This window comes from Coptis chinensis, chromosome 7, assembly GCF_015680905.1.
Source record: "Coptis chinensis isolate HL-2020 chromosome 7, ASM1568090v1, whole genome shotgun sequence".
NCBI classification, from domain to species: Eukaryota; Viridiplantae; Streptophyta; class Magnoliopsida; order Ranunculales; family Ranunculaceae; genus Coptis; species Coptis chinensis.
The window spans coordinates 14,749,167-14,768,394 of record NC_141462.1 but is presented as its reverse complement, the minus strand read 5'-3'; the positions used below and the strand labels follow the sequence as shown (position 1 = coordinate 14,768,394).

At 36.7% G+C, this 19,228-nt stretch overlaps 1 long non-coding RNA gene across 2 annotated transcripts; it reads left to right on the top strand.

The window, feature by feature from the left end:
- The first annotated feature begins 11,752 nt into the window (after positions 1 to 11,752).
- LOC147486183 (uncharacterized) lies at positions 11,753 to 17,894 on the top strand. Of its 2 annotated transcripts, XR_015202019.1 has the most exons (6): positions 11,753 to 12,010; positions 12,099 to 12,325; positions 12,421 to 12,491; positions 15,916 to 16,375; positions 16,470 to 16,523; positions 17,615 to 17,894. It is a non-coding gene; the product is annotated as an uncharacterized LOC147486183 (long non-coding RNA). The 2 variants fall into 2 exon arrangements; XR_015202018.1 differs by having other exon boundaries at positions 12,421 to 16,375.
- Positions 17,895 to 19,228: the final 1,334 nt, after the last annotated feature.

The window sequence follows — 19,228 nt, the reverse complement described above, 5'->3', positions numbered from 1 at the left end:
GCCTCTATCAGGAGTGTACTGTATCATTACACCCCACTGGAAAAACCAGCTATAGAAAGCATTAAGAGTATTCACTCATCCTTGAAAAAATACAGAAGGTACTACTACATCATAGGGATGGGTACAGAGTTTTCACTCTAGGTGTAGTACCCCCACAAATCACGCAGATAACTTGTTTCCCCATTGAACCTTGATCCTGAGATCTCCATTCACAAAGGTTGGGTGTCAGTTATCGGTGATTTAAATAAATAGGCTTAGTATTTAATAGACTTTAGCCCCATCCCCCTCGATGTACTAAAAACCAGCTCTCTAGCCAGGCCTTTAGTTAAAGGATCAGCTAAGTTTTCTTTTGACCTCACAAAGTCAATAGCTATATATGATCCCATCTCTTAACAACTGTCACATAGTGTTATGTCTTCGACGTATATGTCGAGATTTCCCATTATAAGAAGTATTTTTGGCCCTCAAAATAGCAGCTTGACTATCACAATGAATAGAGACAGGTGGAACAGGTTTAGGCCAAAGCGAGATATCTATCAAAAGATTCCTGATCCACTCTGCTTCCTCACTAGCTTTATCTAGAGCTATAAACTCAGATTCCATAGTGGAACGGGCAATGTAAGTTTGCTTAGATGATTTCCAAGACACTGCACCCCTTGCCATAGTGAACACATAGTCACTAGTGGATTTAGATTCCTGAGAATCAGCAATCCAATTGGCATCACTGTACCCTTCAAGCACAGCTGAATATTTGCCATAATGAACACCATAATTTGAAGTATATTTCAAATATCTCAATACTCTGATAAGAGCATCCCAATGCTTATTGCCGGGATTTATGGTGTATCTACTAAGTTTGGTTACGGCGTAAGCTACGTCTAGTCTAGTGCAGTTCATAAGATACATGAGATTGCCTATAACCCTAGAAAACTCTAAAGGAGATACACCTGATCTAATATTTTTTGTCAAATGTATACTAGGATCATATGGTGTTCTGGCAGGTACATAGTCAAATTGATTAAATCTTTTGAGCATTTTCTCTACATAATGAGATTGAGTCAAAGTAATTCCATCAGAATTATACACAATCTTAATGCCAAGAATGACATCAGCAATACCTAAATCTTTCATGTCAAAATGCTTACTCAAAAAAGATTTAGTCTTATTGACGGTCTCTAAACTGGTTCCGATGATCAACATGTCATCCACATATAAACAGATAATTACACCAGATTGTTTCTCAAATTTATAATAAATGCATTTATCTGCCTCATTAATATTAAAACCATTAGAGATTAACACACTGTCAAATTTGTCATGCCACTGTTTAGGAGCTTGTTTGAGACCGTAAAGAGATTTCTTTAGTCTACAAACTTTTCTCTCAATGCCTTCTAAAACAAAACCTTCTGGCTGATCCATATATATCTCCTTTTGTAATTTCCCATTTAGAAATGCCGTTTTGTAATTTCCCATTTGGTGAATTACGAGATTACGAGTAGAAGCAAAAGCTATTAACATTCTAATAGATATAATCCTTGTCACAGGAGAGTAAGTATCAAATAAATCAAACCCTTCTCTCTGTTTATAACCTTTTGCTACTAATCTCGCTTTATATTTATCAATGGATCCATTTGCCTTAAGTTTCTTTCTAAATAACCATTTATTTCCAATAGTTTTACAACCAGAGGGCAACTCAACCAGCTCCCAAGCGTTATTGGTTATAATGGACTCATATTCACTTAGAATTACCTCCCTACAAAATACAACATCAGAAGATGACATGGCCTCTGAATAGGTATTAAGATCATCCTCTACCAAGAAAGTAAGGAAATCAGGTTCAAAAGAGGTGTTAGTCCTAGGTCTCTTGCTACTCCTGAGTTCAATTTCATCTTTAGCAGAAGAATCTTCTCGAACTCTAGGAGCAAGTCTTGAAGAATTCGGAGTCCCTCCAGATCTCTCAATAAATGGGAATTTATCCTAAAAAAAGACAGCATCCCTAGACTCAATAATGGTATTATCATCAACAAATTTATTTTTAGATTTGAAAACTACAAAACCTGTAGGCGCTGCTATTCTGTGCATACCCAATAAAGACACAATCTACAGTTTTATGGCCAAGTTTAGTCCTCTTGGGTGTTGGTATAGACACCTTAGCCAAACACCCCCACACTTTAACGTATTTATAAGACGGTGTCCTATTTTTCCACATCTCATATGGAGTTTTATCTGTGTCTTTAAAAGGTATCTTATTCAAAATATAACAGGTCGTTAGCAAAGCCTCCCCATAGGTTCATAGAAGCCCCAGAGCTATTAATCATTAAATTGATCATATCTTTGAGAGTCCTATTTTTCCTCTCTGCTATCTCATTGGATTGGGGAGCATAAGGGGCAGTGGTCTCATGTACAATACCATTATCTTCACAAAATTTATTGAAAGGACCAGAATATTCACCTCCTCTATCCGACCTAACTATTTTTATTTTCTTGTCTAACTGGTTCTCAACTTCAGTTTTAAAGGAAATAAATCTAGCTAAGCTATCATCCTTACTCTTAAGAAGATAAACATGGCAGAAATGTGAAGCATCATCAATGAATGTAACAAAATATTTATTACCTCATCTAGTCATGTAACCTTTAAGATCACATAAGTCAGTGTGAATTAATGCCAACAACTCAGTGTTTCTTTCTACCTTTTTAAAAGGTTTCCTAGCATATTGAGATTCTACACATACTTCACATCTCTTGTTTTCAGAAATAGTATTCTTGGATATGTTATCTAGATGCATCAGTTTTTTAATCGAAACATTATTAACGTGTCCAAGTCTACTAAGCCACAGATCAAAGGACTCAACCATATAAAAAGAAGAAGATGCTTTATTAAATTCAAAATCAGTTATACATTGAGCTTAAACAAGCCTTCATCTAAATAACCTTTACCCACAAAGGTTCCCCCCTTAGTCAGAACAAATTTGTCTGACTCAAAGACAAGTTTGAACCCCTTCTTACTTAAAAGGGAACCAAAAACCAGATTTTTCCTAATATCAGGAACATAAAGAACATCCTTCAAATTAAGAACATTTCCAGAAGTGAACTTCAAATTAACATTCCCCTTTCCTTCAACTCTAGAAGCATATGAGTTACCCATGAACATACTATCTCCTTCTCCCAGTGGAGTGAAGGACGCAAATGCACTTTTAGTGCCACAAATGTGTTTGGTAGCCCCAGTGTCTACCCACCAGTCAGTCATGTTACTCACCAAATTAACCTCAATAACCACAGCAGAAAAGTTACCATCCTAAACTATATTTGCTTATGCCTTATCTTTCTTCCCATCATTTGGTCCTTTTTTAAATTTACAATCCGGGGCTATATGACCTCGTGATCCGCACACATAACAATGAATTTCAAGATTGTAAGGTTTTTTTTTGAAGTGAGGTTGGGACTGTTTATTTTTTTTCACATATGGTTTCTTTTTGGGTTGGAATTTAGATGATTTAGACTTAGAAGAACTAGTGGTGTTACCTTCAACCAGGTTAGCCTTAGCCTTCATTTCTAAAGTCTCCACATTGATTTCAGCCTTCCTGTTATCCTCCTCGATCCGAAGGTTGACGATCAGATCTTCTAAGGTCATCTCTTTCTTCTTATGTTTGAGACTGTTTTTGTACTCCTTCCACGAAGAAGAGAGTTTCTTAATGATGGAAGCAACATGGAAACCTTTGCAGATTTTATAACCTTCCTGCAAAATCTCATGAATAATTATTTGCAGATCCTCCACTTGAGAAACAACAGATTTCCCATCTTCCATCTTGAATTCCAGAAACTTTCCTACAAGAAACTTTTTCGAACCTGCATCTTCAGTAGCATACTTTTTATCAAGTAAATTCCACAACTCTATAGCAATCATACACACAACATAAATATCATACAATTCAAGAGAAAGACAATCAAGTATGTAATTTCGACATAAATAATCCTTCTTCTCCCATCTTTCCACACCACCAGAACGACCAGGTTCTTCTTCATTGTCATTTGAAATGGGTTTCTCAGTTGAAATCCATTCAACCAGTTTCAGAGTAATCAGATAAAAGCGCATTTTCATCTGCCATCGCTTGAAATTTCTGCCATAAAAAATCTCAGGTTTGATAGACTTACCACTGGGTTTCTCCATTTTAACAGTATAAAGAACAAACAAGCACAAATACAATACTAGATAATAAACCTTTTTTCGTCTTAAGATTGTACGAAACTAGTACTGAAAACAGTAATAAGAATGCAAATAAAACTTATCACTGAGGATTGTGCTCGGCACAATTTCCTTAAGACGAAAAATGTCATTTGGTATGGTTCTTTGCCGACCTCAAGCCGCATTTCTCCTAGATACAACAAAATGGTAGAGCGAGTCACCATCCAATGACCAACTCTGTAGAAACTCTCAGCATACTCCAGACATGTTTTTGGAAGAGGAAAAGGTTTTGGTTTTTTTACATATTCGATAAACAAGAGAGACCTTTGTTTTCTAGATCTGACTCTCGCAACTGAAGGTGAGAATCACGACTCCTTTACTGGCTAGTTTTTAATGTGCGAGAAAATCGTGAGTGATTCGATCAGTAAGGAAAGATTTTTGAAAAGAAGACCAAAAGATATTTTCTGCAAAAACAAACCCAGTACTCACACCCACGCGAAGCCCAATTGGGTGGATTTGCACCCCCCCGCCCCTGCGCGCAACGTGTGTGGGCACACGCGCACTAAGGTTTTCTAGAGCTCCCACCTCCCGAGAGCCCCCAAACCAAGGCGGCCTTGTGCGCGCGCGAGCACCTCCTTATATCTCTCTACACTATCCCTCCATAAGGATACAAAGCAATATAAACTTAAGAGACTTAAGTTTAGTAACCAATGTGGGACTAAAGCCTCCCACATTAGAGAGTAGTAGAGACATAAGGTCATGGGTTCAAACCCATGAGGACACAATTTCATTCAAGATTCCAACACTTTGCTCCTGATAGAGGCTTGAGACAAGTGGATCCCTTATCCCCTTACCTCTTCATCATTGTCTCAGAAGCTCTATCAAGGATGATAGCCAAAGCAGAAAATAATGGAGAGATTCATGGAATAAAAATCAAGAGGAACTCACCAGCTATCACTTATTTGCTGTATGCAGATGATTTAATTCTTTTTACCCAAGCAAACCTCAATGAGGGTGGGAATTTGAAAAGAATTCTAAATGATTATTGTGAGGCCTCTGGACAGAAGATTAACTTTGAAAAGTCTAGCATTTATTGTAGTAAGAATGTACATAGTAGGCATACTATGATTTTGAAAAAGTTATGGAAGATGAGGCTTTTTGATAAGAAAGACAAGTATTTGGATGTGCCTATTGTTCTTTCTAGAAAGAAAACTGAGGATTTTGATTATCTTGTTGGCAAGGTCAATAACAAGATAAAAAGATGGAGAGCCAAGGTTCTATCACAAGCTGGTATGACTGTCATGGTTCAAGCAGTAGCACAAGCCACACCCTTGTATGCAATGTCTAATTTCATGTTACCTACATCAACATGTGAGAAGATAGACAGAGTATGCAGGGATTTCTGGTGGAATGGTGCTAACGATTCTAAGAGTGTCCACACCATTGGGTGGGAACACATTTGTACTCTAAAATCTTGGGGGGGATTGGGTTTCAGAAAAACCCATGATATGAACTTAGCTATGCTATCAAAGCTAGCTTGGAAAGCCATAAGTGAACCTCAGTCTATTTAGACTAGAGTTTTCTCCAACACTTATGGCAAGAATTGGATTGATAAAAAAGAAGAACCACCTCCTTATGCATCATGGTTTTGGAAGGGGATTCACTAAACTTTCACCATGATCAAGCAAGGTTTCCTCAAGTCTATTGGCAATGGGATGGACACAAGTGTTCTAAATGAACATTGGCTAGTCTATAAAGGCATTCCTTGTTGTATAAAGGATATGGGCTTTTTCAGTGCTGAATTAGAGGGTTGGAAGGTTCAAAATCTATTTACTAATGATGGTGAGAGGTGGGATGCTGATCTTATTAAAAATCACCTCCCACCCATCATAAGTAACTTAATCATGGATATCCAGATCAGACCTCAGAATGCAAGGGCTGATAGAATCATATGGATGCATAACAAAGATGGAAGTTTGACTGTCAAGTTAGCTTATTATTTTCTATGTAAAGAGAGTTGGGATATTCAGTGCTCCAACTTCAATACCTTGACCATAAAGAAGCTTAATTTGGAAATCTAAATTACCAGCCAACATACATATGTTTCTATGGAAAGCCTACATGTTTGGGCTAGCCGCTGGGGATTGCCTCGACAGAAGAAACATGATAGGGGATTTTTCATCATGTCCCTATTGTCATAGAGATATAGAAGACCCTATGCATTTATTCTTGAATGTGATTGGGCAAGGAGTATATGGTTTGCAGGGCTTGGTATAAGAGTAGAGCTCATGCCTTGCAGCAATATAAGACAATGGTTGGAAATCTTTATAAATTGGTCCAATAATAAAGATGAAGAAGTGGCTGCAAGGGGGATTCGAGCTTTAACCCTTTTACATGCTCTTTGGGATGACAGGAATGACATCAAATTTGAGGGGCTACATATAAGCAGATTAAGGGTATTGAGAAGGAGCCAAATACAAGCACATAAGTATTCATCTTCTTATAAAGAAGTAGAAGCTACTGCTTCCTCCTCAACCAATACTTCTGTTTCTATGAACCACTCAAATCTAGATGATCTTTTTCCTGTTATAACTGATTCTACAAGATGTATTAAATTTGATGTTGCATATGACAGGGACTCTGGATGGGCTGGAGCTGGGGCAATTGCATGGGACTCAAATGGCTTACCAGTAGCAGCAGCAGAGAAGAGGTACCAAGCTAGGAGTGCTGAAGAAGCAGAGTTGCTGGCAGCTGAGGTGGCAGTGAAGTTGGCAACTACACTAGGAGGAGCAGAATTTCTATTTCAAGGAGATAATCAGGAGGTGATAAAAGCTTTAGCCAGTAGGGCAGCCAAATGTAATTGGAATCTCATCTCTGTTAGAAATTCTATTTGTAGGACTTCTCTTTTAAACTTTTCTTTTTGTAAGTTTAGTTGGATTAACAGGATTTTCAATGGGGAGGCCCATGACTTGGCTAGATGGGCTAGCCACAACCAAGGGATGGGACCTCTTCCGAAGTGTATATATGTTGCACCTTAACATTGTTCCTTTTAAGTTTTAAGTAATGGCAGGTAAGATTTCTAGCGAAAAAAAAAATGCAACGACTTAAAAGCCTACTAGATATAGCGTGAGATGTCGTGGCATTTTCCAAATCAATGTATCACAAACTTGCCACTAGACCAGCCTACAAAAATGATATCGTGCACTTTTTGCTATTGTAATGGCATTGGAATTTGGATTTGTTTGCATGAACTGAAAATCTAGTTACAATTATATGATTACTATTTAACTAAAAAAAATGTATACGAATATATGATGGCTCGCACGAAATGTCTCTTGAGTTTCATCTTGTTGCTAACATATATGTAAACCATTAAGCCACTCATATTAGTTGCAATATAATAAACTCATGTGATAACTTGTAATGGGAAGAGAAATTATAGTGTAACACAAGGTGTGATACTCAAAGTGTAACACAGGCCAATAGAAACAGCCCACGTGGAATACAACCTAAACAACTGGATAAATTGGTAAACCAATAAAAAGAGCCTCCTTCTCCACAAGACCACAAGCACCGGCCACCACTAAGATACCAATTAGTTGTCGCAGCCGCCGCAATCGTTTTCCCTTCCTTTACCTCTTTTTCTCTCTTGTTTATTTTTTATTTCTCTTTTTAATTTTTCTTTTTTCCAATTATTTTCTCCTCTCTAGCCCACCACCACTGTGAAATTTTGTGATGTTAGAATAAAGATTTGGGTCCTTAATGTGAGAATTTCAAATCAATCAATTGGGTGTTCAAATAAAATATTTAAAATAATTTGTTCAATTCCAAAGAAAAACCTTGTTTAATTTTTTGTTAAGTTCTAAATGATTGTGCTAAAAAATATGTTAAATTTATGAATTGGGGTGTAAATTTGTTGCATTTTGTTCTAATTAAATGTTATTGTATGATAGAATAATGAAGATAAAGAGAGAGATTAACACTAACAAAAATAATGATGGAGAGAAGTAGAATAAGAGGTAGAGAGGTGGAGAAGATGGTGTTCAATCCGGTAGAGGTGGTGGTTTTTTTTTTTTTTTTTTGACTGGTTATGGTGGTATCAAGTTATATTTTCCACATGGCATGGCAGTATGGTATTTGCTTGTGTTACTAGCTAGTGTCACACCATGTGTTACCCTAGAACGACTCATCTGACAATGACCAATTATGCAAAAGTAAGCATCAAAGGTTAGCACAATCAATACGTTTTACATAAAAGGGAAAAAAAAAAACCATGGGATCCAGTTATATTAAAAATCCATATTTTGTTTATTATGATAAGACCATTAGTATATTTTTAACAAAACACTCGGAGGTCTATGGAAAATAAAAATTATAATTGTTTAAAGAAGAAAATTATATTTTAATATATGTGTGGGGCTACATGAGCGACGTATCCACATATATAACTCTCATGTGGACACCTTGTGCTTTCCATATAACTAGAATAACTGAGGAAAGAAGATTGGGTCAACAACAGAGACAACAAACCCTCCACCTAGATATACCCCCAAGAACTTTGGGTGTCTCGTCTCTAGAGTTTATGAAAATAGACATGCCCCCAACAGCAAGCCCAACTGCCACAAGAGTAAATTTGCCCCCAGCACTCAGTCCTACTTCTGTTAGATTAAGTGAGTCCCCTGCCCCCTCCACATCTATAGCTAAATCATCCATAAAAAGTTTATTGCCGCGACTTAGTTTCAAGTTCAGGAATACTACTTCAGAGATAGAAAAAGCTGCCATCTTGTCAGTAGGTGCGTCGTTTGCGGGAGTTCGAGAAAAGTCTATTGTGTCAAGGATATCATCTCTTACCAAGATATTTATTCCTAAGGTTTGGAGAACATCTTTCCTTCCTGTTACCTCATTTGAACACTCAAATCCGGAATCTCTGCATGGAGGTAGCATGGTCAATCCAATCACGTCAACTGTAAGTTTCCCTCTCTTATTTGCTTCAGAACTAGGTTACATTGACAAAATGTTATAGCTGCTATCTTTTATGTGTTATTAAAGCCAAAACCATAAGTACCTAATAACAGAACTCTAGGTACTTATATACATTCTTATCATCGATGCTCTAGACAATCATCTACAGTCTCTAAGTCTAATCAAATTGGAACGACCTAACATGATAAAGTGGAATACTTGGGATCATGAAATATGTACAAGTGTACAACATCACTTGGAATATGGTTCTTCTTAGCAGAAATATAGGATTAAATAAGGTCATAAAGAAAGGGAGGAAGTAAAAGCTCATGAACTGTAAAGAAACCCAACTATTTCTCCTTAACACAAAGATTCAAACATCATAATATCATAAACAAACAACAAAACTGGAGAAAACAAAAGTTAAGATTTATGTAATGTACCTGAAAAACGCAACGACCACTGGGTTCACCAGAAATTCTCTTAACACCTCTTTGATCAACTATTCTAGTTGCACGCTCAAAATTCTTCCCAAATAAAAAAATGCAAACTGCATAAACAAAAAATAGCCAACACTTTAAAACGTTCTACATATACTTTTTTTTCCTTCTAATTGACGTGAAATTTAAGAGAAAATAAGTATAACTTGGGGATGTGTAAATTCTTTTTATATAAGCCCCATTTTAGCTCAAGTTTCAAGTAGTTTTCATTGGTAGTTTATAGCATGTACTACAATATTGAATATAACTAGTTTGGGCATTGTAGACTATTGTATAAATCTGCAACATAGAAACCAATTAAGATTCAAGCATTCGGTAGAAGCATGTTAAAAGATCGCTTGTCGGTTTAAGCATTGCCCATTGCACCTCGAGATTTTTTTTTTTGCCTCGCACAAAAAGGGGTTAAAGTTAACGGCGTGTTGAGAATGCACAATAAGCAAAGTTAAAGCAAGGATTGAAATTCGGCGTTGGTAAAATGAAATAAAATATTGGGCTTCAAAGCTCACACAAACATAGTGATTGTAAGTTTGGTTGTGACATTGGTGTTTGCATTCACTATGCGCAGTCTGAGAAGATGAAGAACTAAATCAAATTTCGCGAAGAACTAACTTTGTTCTTTGGGCTTCAATCCATCAAATTTCGAGAGATTGTTGTTGTGAGAAGAACTAAATCAGTTCAATCGCGAAGAACTAACCTGCTCAAGTTCTTCAATCCATCAAATTTCGAGAGATTGTTGTTGTGAGAAGAACTAAATCAGTTCAATCGCGAAGAACTAACCTGCTCAAGTTCTTCAATCCATCAAATTTCGAACTAACCTGCTCAAGTTCTTATAATAAACAATAGATTGTTTGATTGTTTATGTTGTGAGGTTGTAATTTCGCGATTGTTTATGGATTAGATTGCTTCAATTCACGAAATTGATTTTGGGTATTTTTTGTTAGGGTTTCGCGATAACGTCGAAGGATTTTGCACGATAGAGATGACCGGTTGAAGGGGTTTTTCCGGTTTCGGCGATTTGGTGGGGGGTGTACTGGGCTTTTAGTTAGGCTCTGTTGTTTGGACTTGGGCTGGAGGCTGCCCAATCTAATTTCAGTGGCGCCTAATACAGCACTCTAAATTAAATGGCGAAGATTAAGGGCCATTTGTTTTTGCCTCTTATAAGACCTTGAGGTCTTATAATCTCTTATAAGATGTGGCCCAGTGATTTTGGACATTTTTTTGGTTTGTTTTTTGCATCTTATAAGAGGCATTCTACTAGAAATGTCTTATAAGAAGCTCCAATTCTATAAGTAGCAAAATTGGATCTACTTAAATTCTATAAGTCTTATAACTTGAAAAATGACTCAAACACCCCCATCCATATACCCCTAGCCTCATTTCTCTCTTTTTCCATTTTCATTATCTTATTCTCCAAATAACTTCATTGCCCTAGCTACCACCAGCTACCACCACCACCACCACCAAACTATTAAAACCACCACTACCACCACTGCCGCCACTACCACCACCACCACCATCACCACCACCATTACCACCACCACCATCACCACTACCACTACCACCACCATCATCACCTCCACTACCACTACTACCGTACTATTAAGACTATCACCACCACTACCACCACCACCGTGCTATTAAAATCACCACCACTTCCACTACCACCACCACCATCACTACGACCGTGTTATTAAGACCAATATCATTACCTCTACTACCACAACTACCACTACTGTACTATTAAGACTATCACCACCACCACTACCGTGCTATTAAGACATCCACTACTTCTACTACCACCGCGTTATTAAAACCAATATCATCACCTCCACTACTACCACCACCACCGCCAATTAAGATAGTTTTTTAAAATCGATATTCTAATTATCAAAATTGAATTGAAATCGAAAATCAAACTATACGTTTGTTTCAAATTAATCTATTCAAGTTAAATGTGATGTAAAATAGGGTTATATTTGTCAAATAAACATCTATAAGATGTCATGTATTTGTTTTTTTCTATTTTTACAAGTGTTTATAATAGGAACTTAAAATGAAAAACAAACCACATCTTATAATATCCTATTATAACACTGGACCTGTTATAACTTAATCTAAAAAAACAAATAGCCCCTAAATTAAATGGCGGACGATCAAAGTGGGCCGTCATCAATACCAAGTGAAGAAGTAGCCATCCCTAATAATAAATAATAGGGACTCATCATCACAGCTTTACGAAGCACCAGTCTTGGGAAGATGACGTTAGAGCGGAAGGCAACGAAGAAGCGCTGCGTTTGTGGAATGCAGTGCGCAAGTCGTTTGATGCGTGATGCCCAACTCTTGTTCGGGTCCTGCCGGTAAACTTGTAAGAAAAGAAATATTGTTCCCCAAAATGTAAAATTATTTTTAGCAGCATCCACATATTTAATCTTGGTTGACCATGCATTACACAGTTGGTGGTGATGATAAAGAATGTAAAATCTGCTCAAAGCCATTCGACGTTGCCGGATGGGAAGCAAAGCGAGAGGTCAGAAAGACGGTGATATGTTATCCGTGCTGTAAACTGCAAAATGTCTGCCAACTCTGTGGCATATTTCCTGATCGTAGTTTGCTACAGCAATTTAAGGTTTCTCCGGAACCTTCACTGGAGAAATTAAGTTTCCGAAGGACAATAAGAGGAGTATGTATACACTCCTTTGTTCTCTAATAATAACATGTTGCACACACACCTACTTCCCATTAGGGAAAATAAATGATATCTCACTTATGAACCAGGTGTGCAGATTGATCGTTTGAGTATAGGCAGTCCCAACAGTACCGTTCCAGTGGGTCGCAGGACTCGCAGAGTATGTGGATTCAGTCTTATCACCTTGCATTTTATTTTATTTATCTGCACAAAGTTTATTGTATTTTTGTTGATTTGACAATTTTAGATGACCATTAGCATTAGAGAGACATCATAGTGTCCAGAATGAAGAAAATATAGTTAATCACATCAGTATGCCGTTCCTAGTTCATATGTACTCGAGTATCATAGATGTCTAGCGTTTGAATATGACGGGTACACCAATTGGACGTACTTTTCATTTGATATTATTTACATTGTGTGGCATTAATATATTACATCATGCTCAGTAAAGACAATATACTGTGCAATTGTGCAGCTAAACAGATAAAAAAATAGCTTTTTGAGAAGACATAAAATGGCATTCTATGTAGCCTATTTTTCTTGCTTTTTCCTTTGGCTTTGTAGCTCTCTCCTGCAATTGCTATAATTAATACATGTCTATAGATCCATGATCAATGGTCCACCCGGTTCAACCTGTTGGGTGGTCCCTCACCATGTGATTGAATTGGTACTGACCTGTTAAGTTTACACAAAGGGCGCACGCCCTCATGAGGCGAGTGCGCCAAGACTTCAATGTTGACTATTTGTTCACAAGGGGTGGACACCCTCAAATATGCCTAGAGAGAGGGGCGCACGCCTCCGTGCCGTGCACAGGTAGAATTCCGGTTTTTCGCAGATAAACCGAGATGATTTGGAATTTTGTTTTACATTGAAATTTCGGAATCCTATATATATGAAGTTAGGGTGTTTTACCCATAAGTCATACAGGAGAGAAAACCAATTTTGAGTGCCACCAAAATTGAGAGAAAACTCTTGCAAAGAGATAAAACTTGTAAGGAGAGATTAGTGAATAGAGATCTAGTAAGTTTGGAGAGACTTAAGAAGAGTGATTGTAATCTTTCTTCCCACACTTGTAAAAAGATTAGCTATTGTAGAAGTACGTATCACTGACTGAACCACGTTATATTTTGTGTTTCATTGTGGTATGTTTTACTTTATATTGCTATTGTTTGTTTGTGATAGTTAATTCTATAGCTTAGGTTTGTAGTTGTTAGTTGTAGTGAAAGCTTAGATTTTTCGATTGGAGTTTAGAGTGTTCATATTCAAGCTATCTTAGTGGGGATTGATTGGTATCGTTTTTCCCCATTCTAACATGGTCTCGACTTTGACTCTTTCCTCCAACTTTTTATTTATATATTTTTGTTTTTCCCATTGATGTTTCCTATATATGATAAAAAGTAAACTGTGGATAGAGACTTTCGAATCTGGGGTGAGGGGTTAACGTAAAACATATGAGGTCCATTGGGAAGCAACATAATACATTTTAAAAGTACTAATTGGGAAGTACTTTTGAAGCGTTTATGCCAAACTAACTTATAACTTCTTGGCCTTTTCATTTTATCTTTTTGAATTTAGAAAATTGTAATTTGCCAAACTTATTTATGCTTTACATAAAGTGAAAAATCATAAAAGGACTTACCGATAAAAAAATAAATAAATGAATAAAAGGACTTTTTAGCTTGATAGCTTTTGGCTTTTGGCTTTTGGCTTTTGTTTAGTTGCCAAACGCCTCCTAAATCCCGTTATATAATTCTGATCCTAAACCATTAAATGAAATGCCAAGTGTAGAGAAGTTGGGTCATGATAAAGTTTATAATCACTAAATTCCGTTTCGGTTCTCCTGCATTCTTCCCCACTCGGTCTGTGTATTGTTATGCTATTTGTTCCATTTTATTTTCTATGGTGGTTTTTTGTGAATGTTTTCGCAATGGATGGTCACATTTATTTTCTTTTAAATTTGGTTCAATGATATGCGTGCGGATGTAACTACACAAGTGATTGATTTATGGCTATTATTGCATTTAATTTAATTTTTTTTTTTTTTTTTTTTTTTTTTTTTTTTTTTTTTTAAATGCTGAAACATCTGATTTTTTTCACAGAACTGTTTGTTGCTTGCCTAGTTCTGTTTTGTGCATTGCTTTTCTTTCAGAATTTGTGCTGATCTTTAGAGTCAATAAAGACTCTAAATTAGGAGCTAAACAAACACAAAATTGGTATAAAATGAACATACACCCCACAAATCGCTTCTCAGGACACCTATTATTCTAGACGTCTTGTCACCCTTTTAAACTTTTCGACCTCAAGCCAAACAGGAGGAATACCTGGCAGCTACAATGATCAAATTCTTGTATAGTATCTATCACGGTAGCAACATTATCTGTTCCAGGGGGCTTGATGCAGTAATCAACACAAGATGGTTGATTTTGTGGGCGCAATATGATGCCTTAAATCTTAGTGACAAAACATTTTTATGAGTGGTGGGGCCTGCCTACTGTTGCAATTTTGGTTTTTTTTTTTGTTCGGGGGTGGGGGAGGGCGTAGGTTGTGATGTGGCCACATAGGAGGACTAGGAGGAGGAAGTTAATCGAAAAGGAAGGTTGAACTTGTGCAAGTCCTTGGTTTTACGGGCAAAGGTTATCTGCCAATATTGGGAATCCCAACAAAAGAATGATCAGCTTGGTTCTTATTCAGTTATTCTGTAGCCCATTTACATAGTATTGCGCCTTAAACATCGTAGACTCTTTCATGTATGAGTGCACAACAAATTCAATTTTCAATGTAACCCTGGACACAGGGCCCATATTATGTAGAGGAGTATATAGTTCCCTCCTATATTCATCCATTTGTTTTCTCCAGAAGTCCCCTTTTTGTGTAATGTAAGGATGCATCACCTGTTTTCCGTCAATTTCTCAGCTTCTTTAATATTTGTCACATGGTCGTGTTTGTTTGAAGATTTTCGAACTTGACTACTTCTTTGAGGAGTGTATTAATGGAGGATTATCTCTAATGTTTGCACATTTCAGCTAAGAACCATAATATCTATTTGCATAATATGGACCTCAATAATGACAGAAAACTTCTGGCAAAACATCGGTGTTTTAAGTTAAAACATTATTGAGCTTATTACAGGCATTTATATAATTTGTTTTGGTCTGATAAAGTAAAGCGTAGGCATAATTTCTTCTTCCTTTTGCTTTGGGCTGCATGTAATGCAAAGCAAGAATTTTGTATTTGTAACAATACATTAAACATTGCCATATTCTTCTTATGGAGGTTTGGAAAATCTCTACTTCATCGACAGAGAGAAGTACAATGATTGTCTATATATCTACCGTAATTGGTTATAAATGGGAAAAAATATTTTTGGCACGGAGTTTTGCTATACCTTAATCTGGCAAAGAATTTTCTTAAGAAGCCATAATGTAAATTCCAAACATACAGTCGAAAAGGAAACGCATGTGTGCCCATTTCTAAATTTATAGATGAATTCAAATTGTATACGAGTCATTCTAAATTTCTAATACGGTCCTATAAAAGTAAGCCCTGCCAATCTTTCCCAATTTTATTTAAATGGAGAACAGTCTGATTTGTTCATGGGACGATGAAGATATAGAACTATCGGAAGGCTGGGATGATGAAGAAGTCACAATACCAAGTGAAGAAGCCTTTCCCGAAGGATCCTTCGACGACGCAATGATGCGTGAAGAATCCTATTGTAAGGAGTATTACACCGAATTGCCTAACATTGACTACGCCCACCTCTGCAAGTCGTGCATGGGCACATCTGAAAGCAGTGGTTTGGCAAAAGTTGTTGATGATAACAGGGAATGTAAAATCTGCAGAAAGTCATTCCTGGTTGTCCAATGGAATTCATTTGGACTGATGAGGACGGTGATATGTTATTCATGCAGTAAGCTGCATGATGTCTGCTAACTCTGTGGCTTAGTTCCTGACCCTAGTTATCTGCAACATCTAATGGTTTGCCAAGATCCTGTACAGAATAGCCGACGCTCCAACAGGGATCCCCTTTTGAGAAGATATGTATGTATAGATTATTTACTCTTATTTTAGTTGCCTCGTTTATTTGTTCAACTTTAATTAGGGAGAAGAAAACTAATTTCTTTAATCTCTTTAGGTTGTTGGTTATCCTCCGGAAAGGGACGTGGGAAGTTCCAGGAGTGGTTATGGAGTAAGTGTTAACCTTATCTGCAGAAAGCTTATTTTTTTTATTTTTGCTCGGTAAAAGTGATATTCCATTAAAAAAAGAAAAGTAGGCTGAGAAGGCCTACATTACAAGAGAACAACCGAAAAATAAATATTTACAAGCGATGAAACAAACCATAAGAAAAAAACAAAAAAACCCTAACATGCACCGTCACCCCATGTCTAAAAACATAAGACGATCCCATCTAGCAACAAAATCTTCAAAGAAGCATCCTCTAAACTCTTTGAAGACTTTAGACCACCGAAATACCAAAGCTTTTATCGAGAGAATTGTCTTCTTACGCGAAGTAGAGATGCCATCAAAGTGACGACGGTTTCGCTCTAACCAAATGCCCCACATGATCGCAAAAGGTAATAAGCTCCACATGCGATTTCCAGAAGAAAAGAAAGGGCCATGACTCCAACCTTTAAGCAAATCCAATACCCGGCCCGAGCAAGTCATTCCAGACTCTAAAAGAAAAGCAGACCATACTTATCTGCAGAAAGCTTATTGTTTCTTCTTCTTCTTTTTTTTAACAAGCTAAATGACCTTAGCATTAGACAGACCACATAGTTTCTAGATTGAGGACATTACAACTAATCACAATCTAGTGTGTCGTTCCTGGTACATGTATACCGGAATGGTACACTGACCCACAAACATGAACTTCTAGAACCTTTAGTTGACTACCTCCAAACATGAGCAGAATGGTTTAGTCATGTGCCTACGTGAGTAAGAGCACTCCGTGTAATTTTTGCTTTTGATATTCTTGTGCCTTCTCCGCTGTTGCAAATCTTGTTTGAACAATTACTTATACCATTTTCTTGTCGTAATGTTTCCCTTGGACAAAATCCAATATTATTTTGTGTGTGCAACATATGTGCTAGAAACTTAAGGGGCTCAGAAGTAAACTATTTAACAAGGAATGATAAGATTTTTCCCGACAAAAGTGAATAAACCTTCGTGTACCATGTAGATTGGATCTGATAAAATAATATCAGTGTAGTAATAGTCGTCATGATTGTTCTCTATTATTTAATACTTACTAATTCAAACTATTTATTATTTCTTTTCAGGATCTTCCACATCCACGGTCAGATTATTTTGCCTGAGGGTAGATGCTCTGGTTATTTTGCTCCGTCTCTCCCTCTCTACAGTCCCTTCTCAGAAACGATTATTTTTATTTTATTTTATTTTTGTTTGTTAAATTTGTTTTTGCTATTGACTGCCTCCATGTGGAGTATTTATAAATGTTTAGACATTATCAGTTATTTTTTTTTAAGAGATTATGTATATTCGTCGTTATCTAAAGGTTGTATGACTTTTATTGGTTAATCGAAGAATCCATTATTGACAGTACTAGTGATTGTAACCTATAGAACTTAGGGAGTGAATGATAAGTATATAAGAAAGTGATGACGAGGGATTAGAGACCAAACACATTGCTGTTGCTGAAGGTTATAGACTTGTTGTAGATGGAGTTGCAGGAATTGAGATTGAACTTTGAAGACTTGGGAGTTAGAATAACTATGTGAGAAAAGGAATGATGACGGGACACGAGAGGTAAAACTTGCTGCTAAGCTGATATATATTGTACCTCAGTTTCTCAAGTGTCAAAGTAGTAGGGACGTGCTTTTGAGGATTTATCTATTGTCTGTGCCTTTAATAGTTCAGTATTTGCAAGCGACAGATCAAGTGTAAGAGAATTAAGTGTAAGTGCTTCTCATACAAGTTGGGGGCAATTAATGTCTGATTTTGTTATGATTACTCTCTGAAGTGTTAAGGATTCTTTAGTATAACAATTTGCTCCTCGACAGTTTTAAAGTTTGCAAATTGAGCTAGCTCACGAACGAACTCTGCATTTTTCCTGCGCAACGACTTGTAGCCTTTTAGGAGATCGCCATTGAGTGCATAGCAGTTTTAAGTGTGATTTTGAGATTCCTTGTTGCGGCTTTTGAGTTCCCAAGCACACATCAGCAGAGTGAGGGTGTTGATCTGATCGGACTGCTAACGCTAGTTCCAATAGGAGTAGAACATCTGCGAATACACACCTAAATCTAAGCTTCCGACTGGGGATTAGGTAAAAAGTAAAAAAGCAATGAAGTGATAGTGCCCAACTGCCCATACTATATCCACATGGAATCAATTTAAAAAGGTAATAGCTATGGGCACCTTCCATTTTGTGAAAAAAATTATTATTACAAGTTTACAATTGACCTAAAATTCATGTTTGGTGTTAGGCACTCTTCCAATTAAATCAAAGTGACCTATTGCAACCTTCTATTGCCCTTATCCATTTCTCCATCATCATCATACACTCTCTTCAAATCCAATTCTCTTTCCCTCCAAACTTTAAAGCTCAATCTATTTACTCACTCCTCCCAACCCTAAAAAATAAAAATTCGTCCACCACTTAATGATGAAGAACATTTTGAAATAATTTTATTGTATTTCTTTTAAAAAAAATAAAAATAGTTAGTTGAAGTAGTGAAATTGATAAACAATGAAATGATTATCCTTATTGATGAAATTGTGTTTTTTTAGTTGTATATGTTTTTCAATTAATGTCATTTTTATCAAATTGTATGTGTGGACAAATTTGGATTTTAAGTTTATGGATCAGTTTAATTGAATTTGAATTTGAAGAAAAAAATATTATGATTTCAAGAAAATTTTGGGCTAGACGACCA